This window comes from Choloepus didactylus, chromosome 12 (assembly GCF_015220235.1).
Source record: "Choloepus didactylus isolate mChoDid1 chromosome 12, mChoDid1.pri, whole genome shotgun sequence".
Classification (NCBI taxonomy): Eukaryota; Metazoa; Chordata; class Mammalia; order Pilosa; family Megalonychidae; genus Choloepus; species Choloepus didactylus.
The window spans coordinates 46,077,813-46,086,579 of NC_051318.1; positions in this window are offsets into that span (position 1 = coordinate 46,077,813).

Genomic DNA, 8,767 nt, shown 5'->3' on the forward strand with positions numbered 1-8,767 from the left:
AGTATGGATTCTCTGCCCTTTCCTTCCCCATTAAAAAAAGAAAAGGAAAATACAGCTGTGGAGCACCAATGCACCACTTCTTCCAAGACTTGCAACTGAAAATATTGTGTTCACTGGGGCTACTTCACTTGGAGAGTCTTTCCCATTGAGCATCACAATACTATGGAACAATCTGCTTTGTTTTTCATAGGTTTGTGCTTAGTTCTTTTGCCTCTTTTCCGTGCAGGCTTAGAACTAGGCAGCTGTTTTTTAGGGAATCAGGCTATATGTTTGAGTCTACTTGAGTCTACAGACTTGTTTTTTTCCAGCCCCATGCAACCACTAAAAACCCTACTGTTTTGTTCTTCCCATCATGTCTCTCTACCTAGACCAAGTCAGGTTCTAACCCTCTTTCTCTTGCCCCAAATTTGCAAATGCCTCAAGGGAGAGAATGGCTGTAGACCATTAGCTTACTTCTGCATGGTTCGCCCATGTCTGATTTATTAGTTGCTAGTTTTTTTCCTTCCATGGCAACTGGAATGCTTTAAACAAATGATTTTTGTATTTTACTTGCCCTTTCTAGTTGTTCTTTGTGGGAGCATTGGTCTGGAATGAAAGACTCAATCTTTTTCTCAATTTAGTCTCTCTAAATTTCATTTTGGTCTAGATGGAGGGTTTTCAGACAATGGAGATTAGTGTAAATGTGCCACATGTTTAGACATAAGATGGTGAATTATCATTTGTAAAGTTACTTCCAGAAATAAAAAGAACAATGAAAAGTCTTCATAAAACCCTGAAAATGTGTAAATATTTTTATAAATTCCATGTTTTATCTCATAATTTAAGGTAAAATTCTATAGTGCCTTTTACAGTGCTTTGTGCCTTGCTATATTGTAACAGGGAGTGAATTGATTAAGACTACAAATGCAAAAGAACAATTATTTTTTGCAGTTTTATTGATGTTGTTTTGCAAACTCTTTTTTATGCATTTTGAACTTGTTCCATATCTGCCACTGGCAACCTGTTCTCAACTTTGCTACTTTGTCTTCATTATCCTCAGTTTTTTGCCCAGTAACAAAGTTTATTAGTCAAACTAATAGCTATGAATTGTGGTTCATTAACTGAAACTTCAGATTCACTGGTTTTAATAAAAAGAGCCCACATTCACACCTTAAATCACTTTCAAATGTAGTTGATTTCTTCTAATTGGGTTTTTTTTTTGTTGTTGTTGTTGTTGCTTCTTTTCCTGTCTTTGAATGAAAATAACTAATGGAGGTTTGATTCATCAATAACAAACAAATGGTTGAGTTTCCACTATCAATAAACCAGATAACATGAAATCCCAATATTCTTTTCAGGTGATATCATTTTTAAATGTTTAAATGTTTTTCTTATAATCAGGATTAAAACATTTAAAGAAGATTTTGATAATCTTTTTCCTTCAGTTTTTGAGATAAATACTAAAATGAAAGGGTGTGTCAGTTACTTGATTTTATGAATATCTTAAGTATCAAGGCAGCATCACGTAGTCTTGAACAATTATCTCTTGTTGCTATAACAATAATTTAAATAAAATCCCAAATACACAAGAAAAATGTTTTAGATGTAACACAAAGGATTTTAATATATGTGTATGTTTGTGTGTGTGTGTGTGTGTATATATATATATATATACACATATATATACAACAAATAGAATCATAAGTAATATTCCATTGTAATCACTAATAGTATAGAATATAACTTTCAGTCACCTGATATCTTGTCCCATGCTTGAGAAAGTGGTCTTCATTATGTGGTCAGCTTTGAAAGTAAGTGAAAGTTTAGTTGATAGTTACAGTGCTTGAAATCTCATGTAATTGAATTAGGTTCTACAAGTTCCCATGTATTTATTGGCATTTAACAAAATTGCATGATTCTATACTACTTGGGTACCAGCAGGAAGCATCCCCTGGGAGAACAAATCACAGCTGCGAGCAATTAAGACTGATTAGTTTGTGGCTGAGAAAATAAAAATGGAAAGAGACTTCTTTTCAGGGGAATTTAGGGGCTGCATTCCCAAGCATTTAGGAGTTGAGTGCAACTCTCAGAGAAACCTGGAGCTGAGAAAAACGTGAACTTCAAATATCTGGAGGTTTTCTCAGCTTATTTAGTGTCTGCATAACCACTATGTGTTGACTTCCTTGGATATTTGCAAGAAAAGGAAGTTCAAGTAAATGACCAGCTTTTCTTTTTACTCATTTCCTTTTTACTCATTTTTTTTCATATATCCCACCATTTCCCTAATATTTTCATTTGACCTTATAGATAGAAGGAAGATGGTTTCATAACTTCTTACTATTCATTTCATAGAGATTGGGATAGCTGTGGTTTCTGAGAAATTGGTAAAGCACATAAGTATCAGTTCTCTGGGGAAAAGGACACATTATTGTGTATAAGATTGATCTGAATTATCCTTTAGAACTTGTAAAATAGTCCTGTTTGAATTTTAAGCAAATAATATGCAGAAAATGTATACATAATTCCTGAAACTGCCATCCTGGATAAAGAATTGGTTACTAAAGAGCCAGATAAGGTTGTGCTTAATAAAGGAAAATAAATGAAATAAATGACAATAGAATGTATCATTTTTACCAGTTTCTTTTGCTTTACATTTGAATTACAGATGTGCTTTGGATACATATTTCTTTTAAATAGTCTAAATTGGATTACTAACAAATTACAAATATAAGTGAATAGAAAGTTGTTTTCCTAGACTATTTTAGTTATCTGTCAACGATTCATTTATTCTCACTTCTATGTGTCACATGGTGCTATCTTTGTTTTATGTGGACATCTTTGTTAGTACATTGAAGCTTTGTAGCAGGAATTTTATGAGTTGATATTAGGATGTTATATGTAATATTTTTCTTTCTCTTAACAGTAGAATGGGTTAGGTTATATGTAATAATTTATTTAACATGATAGTCTCCTCTATCCAGATTTTCATGATAATCCTTCTTACTTTTATTTCTTTCCTTTCTTGCTTTCATCTTTTCTTCCTTCCTTCCCTTCCTCCCAGCCTCTCCTTCCCTCTCCTTTCTCTCTCCATGATGGTTAAATTTATGTGTTAATTTGCCTAGGTTATGGTGTCTACTTGTTTGATCAAGCAAGCACTGGTCTGATTGTTTCTGTGAGGATATTTCATGGATTTAAATCATCAGTATGTTGATTGCATCTATGGATGATTACATCCACAGTCAACTGAGGAGATTGCCTTCAACAATGAGAGACTTCTAATGCAAACATTTCAAGGCCTTAAAAGGAGAAGTGATGATTCCAGCAGTCAAAAGACAGAGTTTCCGTCTCTACTTCAGCCAGCCAACTTCCAACTTTGCCTGACAAATTCATCCAGAACTTTCACCAGAGTTCTCAGCTTGTTGCTTGCCCTATGGAATTTGGTCTTCCCCCAGTTGCATGAGACATCCCCCAGTTGTATGAGACAATTCTTATGAAAATCTCATTATATATATCTATATATACATATGTATGTGTGTGTATATATGTATATATATTGCAGTTCACCATTTGTTTATGTTAAGGCCTAAGTCACCTGGAGCTGGTGTACTTGGTGACAGCTCTAGTCCCCTCTGATACAGCATTCTTGGTCAGCTCCCCAAGTGGCAGCAGACTTCCTGGGAAGTCACAGTGTGGTTCGGTCAGAAAACTGGGCCAGCTGGGCAGACTCTCCAGCCAGTCGCTCAAACACATCATTCAGAAAGAAGTTCATGATGCTCATGGCCTTGGAAGAGATGCCGATATTGGGGTGCATCTGTTTCAATACCTTGTATATATACATTGAGTAGGTTTCTTTGTGCTGGCTATGCTTTTTGGACTTTTTGTCCCCAGATCTGCAGCCCTTTCTGCCCCTAGACTGCTGCTGCTGTCCAAACTCAGTGCTCATCCTCTGCTCCATTATAATGTTCTGTTCTGTCAATTTGGTTTCCCTAGAGAACCCAGAATAATACAGCCTTGGTGTCAGGAGTGCTGCTTGAGAAGAAGAATCTTAAGGACAACATTTCTGAATTAGTTCTGAGGTTTTTGGAATTGGTTCTCTAACCTGATTAGATTCAAAGGCACTAATGACTCTATTTCCAACAATCAAGATAGTACTGATAGTCCATGGTGTGAGATGGCAATAGAGAAATGCAGAATATCACCACTGGACATGATTACTCAAATGCTTACAAGAGGCAAGGCCCAGGGTGAGAGGGTTTTTGACATTTTAGCAAAGTTTTGTGGAGTTAAAAGGTATAATGACTTCGGCTGGCTGTTCTTAAAAAGCTGGATTCAGTTGTAAAAGAAAGGGATGAACTCAAGGCTTCAAATTCCCAATTTAAGAGCCATGAAAGTTTTTATGTGTTCCCTGAAAGAAACTCTTATTTCAGGTGCTGCAGACTTGAGATTTCTGAGAACAAGACCCAGAGTCTCACTGTGAAAGCAGCTGAATTACAATGTAAATTAAATTCCTAACCTTGCAGTGTGTCTGCTGTTAAGTGAGGACATTGATTGGAAGGGAATTAGATCCCCAAAATTTGTATGGCAACATATGGGTTGATAATAATGGTGATGGGGCCACTGAAACCCTAGATAATGCAGTCTTTACCAAATAAGCCTATAATGGTCTGCCCTGAGGAACAGCTTATGGACCTCCAGTCTGCCCTGAGGAATCTGCCATTGAAACTTGTTCTGGTTTGCCAATGCTGTCGGACTGCAAAATACCAGAAATGGATTGGCTTTTATAAAGGGGGTTTATTTGGTTACAGAATTACAGTCTTAAGGCTATAAAGTGTCCAAGGTAACACATCAGCAATCAGGTACCTTCACTGGAGGATGGCCAATGGTGTCTGGAAAACCTGTGTTAGCTGGGAAGGCACGTGGCTGGCATCTGCTCCAAAGTTCTGGTTTCAAAATGGCTTTCTCCCAGGATGCTCCTCTCTAGGCTGCAGTTCCTCAAAAATGTCACTCTTAGTTGCTCTTGGGGTGTTTGTCCTATCTTAGCTTCTCCAGAGCAAAAGTCTGCTTTCAAAGGCCATATTTAAAATGTCTCTGTAAACTGCAGTTCCTCTCATCTGCTCTGTGCATTCTTCAAAGTGTCCCTCTTGGCTGTAGCAAGCTTGCTTCTTCTGTCTGAGCTTATATAGTGCTCCAGTAAACTAATCAAGGCCCATGCTGAATGGGCGTGGCCACACCTCCATGGAAATTATCCAATCAGAGTTATCACCCACAGTTGGGTGGAGCACATTTCCATGGAAACAACCTAATCCAAATGTTCCAACTTAATCCCCACTAATAGATCTGCCCCCACAAGATTGCATCAAAGAGCATGGCTTTTTCTGGGGGACATAGTATATACAAACCAGATTAACCCTGCTCTACCTGATAAACCTGTAACCACTCCTCTGAGGAAATCACCCTCATTCCTCTGTCTGAAGAGATTAATCCTGTTTTACCAGATGAAACTGCTGGCAAGACACTTCTAATTCTTCTCTTGACCCAGCCTCACCATCCCTGTTTTCTTCCAGATCTATAACTAGAGTGAAGTTCCAATAGGCCTCATAGGGTGAGAGACAAATTTTGACCCATGAGGAACTGTACTATACTCCAAAAGAACTGCATGATTTTTACAATGCATTAAACAGAAATCAGGGGAATATGTGTGGGAATGGGTATTAGGGTGTAGGATAATGGTGGAAGGAAAATAATGTTGTTTCAGACTGAATTTATTGATGTTGGCCCACTAAGTTGGAATTCTGGATTCAGTGTTGTAGCTTGAGGGATTAGAAAGAGTGTTAACAGTTTGTTTGGGTTGTTGGCTGAAGCATGGGCCAACAGGTGGCCTACACTGCCTGAAGTCAAAAGGCCAGAACTTCCCTTGTGTAATGTAGATGAGGGGAGTCAATGACTTTGAGAAATTGGAATGTTAGCATGGATTAATAAGACCTGCTCACCCACCCAAGGAATGTCCAGAGGACACACATCACCAGGATTGTGAGGAATAAATTTGTGAGATTAATACCATCTCATCCCTGAAGAGCTCTGTGCTTGCTCTTCTCTGTAGGTCAGATAGTACTGTGGGAATTGCTGCCTCTGAACTTGGATCCTTAAACACAATGGGGATGGTTGGATCCCATGTTGGCAGAAGCCAAGTAGCAACATTTAATTGCCAAGCACAAGGTGGACATGGCTACCACAACAGCAGACTCAAAGCAGTATTCAAAAATAGTCCAACTTGCAGGGAACTGTGGCATTGGCTAGTAGATGATGGAGTACCTAGAAGTAAAATAGATGGGCAGTGTAATGAATTCTTTAACTTGATCTGTAGAAGCAGAAGAGTTCAATGTCAGGTGAACAAAAGTCTATCTTAAATTACAAAAATAAGGAGTCATGGCCCCTTAATCAATTCCCAGACCTAAGACACTTTACATACCCAGAGTCCCTTTAATGAAGGGAATGCTGGGTCCCCTTGGGGAAGGACACTGCCACACTGTCAAAAATTTATACTCCCAGATTTTCCCCAAACATACCTATGGCCTGTTACCAGGGTAACTGTGCATTAGGGAAAATGAAATTATCAGACATTTCAGGAATCATTAGAGACTGGCTTGGAAGTGGCATTAATTCCAGGAGATCCATAATGTCACTGTAGACCACCAGTCAGAGAATGGGCTTATGGAAGTAAGGTCATCAATGGAGTTTTAGCTTATGTGTGTCTCATGGTATGTCCAGTGGGTTCCTGGTCCCATTTTGTGGTTATTTCCCCAGTTCCAGAATGCATAATTGGAATAGACATACTCAGCAACTGGCAGAATCCCCACATTCATTCCCTGACTTGTGGAGTGAGGGCTATTGTAGAAAATCATGGAAGCTACAAGAACTTTCTCTACCTAGCAAAATAGTAAATCATAAGCAGTACCTGGTTCCTGGAGGTATTAGAGAGATTAGTGCTACCATCAAGGACTTGAAGGATGAGGGGTGGTGATTCTCACTGCGCCCGCATTCAGCTCTTCTATTTGGCCTGTGCAAAAAACAGGTTGGTCTTGGATGATGACAGTGGGTTATTGTAAACCTAACCAGTTTGTGACTCCAATTACAGCTGCTGTTCCAGATGTAGCCTGAGCAAATCAACACATCCCCTAGTATCTGGTATGCAGCTATTGATCTGGCAAATGCTCAAGTGAAGTGCTTTCTTCTGTTTTTCTGAAATTAAGTTTTATTGAGATATATTCACATAACCTACAGTCATCTGCAGTGTACAATCAAATGTTCACAGTACCATCATACAGTTGTGCATTCGTCACCACAATCAATTTCTAAACATCTTCATTGCTCCAAAAAAGATAAAAGAATAAAAATAAAAATATAAAAGAATAAGAATAAAAATAAAAATATAAAAATGCCCAAAACATTCCATCCCTCCATCCCACCCTATTTTTCATTTAGTTTTTGTCCCCATTTTCTACTCATCTGTCCATACATTGGATAACGGGAGTGTGTGCCACAGGTTTTCACAATCAGTTTGCATTGTTTTCCCCCAATACCATCCCTTTTTCAACACCTTACGAGGTTGACATTCATTTGTTCTCCCACATGTTAAAACATTTTTATATTTGTACATTTAGTCACCATCATTGACCACTCTAGGTTTCACTAAGTTACACAATCCCAGTCTTTATCATCTATCTTCCCTTTTGGTGTCATATGTGCCCCTAGCCTTCCTCTTTCAACTTGACACAGAGACATCTTTGTTCATTGTGCTTTCAATATTGTGCTACCATCACAGCATATTGTGCTATCCATTTCTGGAACTATACAATAAATCCTGTTGAACATTCTTTACTCCTTCAGCAACAAATACCCAATCTCTACCCTCTTTCTCTCTCAATAACCTATGTTCTCAGCTTTAACACTCAAAGTTTGCTAATTAATGTTAGTTCATATTAGTGAGATGATACAGTATTTGTCCTTTTGTTTCTGGCTAATTTCACTCAACATAAAGTCCTCAAAGGTTAATCCATGTTGTTCTATGTTCTGCAACTTTGTTCTGTCTTACAGCTGTGTAATATTCCATCATATGTATATACCACAGTTTGTTTATCCACTTGTCCATTGATGGACACCTGGGCTGTTTCCATCTTTTGGCTGCCACGAACTATGCCACTACATACAGGTTTACAAATGTCCACTTGTTTCTTTGCTTTCAGTTCCTCTGAGTACATACCTAGTAATGGAATTGCTGGATCATATGGCAGTTCTATATTTAGCTTCCTGAGGAACTGCCCCACTACCTTCCTGTTTTACTTCTTCCTCTTCAATTCAGATGCCTTTTATTGCTTTTTTTTGCCTAATTGCTCTAGCTAGAACTTCCAGCACAATTGTGAATAACAATGAGGACAGTGGACATCCCTGTCTTATTTCAGATCTTAGAGGGAAAGCTTTTAGTCTTTCCCCATTGAGTATGATGTTAGCTGTGGGTTTTTCATATATTGCCTCTATCATATTGAGAAAGTTCCCTTCTATTCCTTCCTTTTGAGTGTTTTCATCAAGAAAGGATGTTGAATTCTGTCAAATGCCTTTTCTGCATCAGTTGAAATAATCATATGTTTCTTCCGCTTTGATTTATTGATGTGGTGTATTACATTAATTGATTTTCTTGTGTTGAACCAACCTTGCATACCTGGCATAAATCCCATTTGGTCATGGTGTATAATTCTTTTAATGTGCTGCTGGATTCAATTTGCGAGTAATT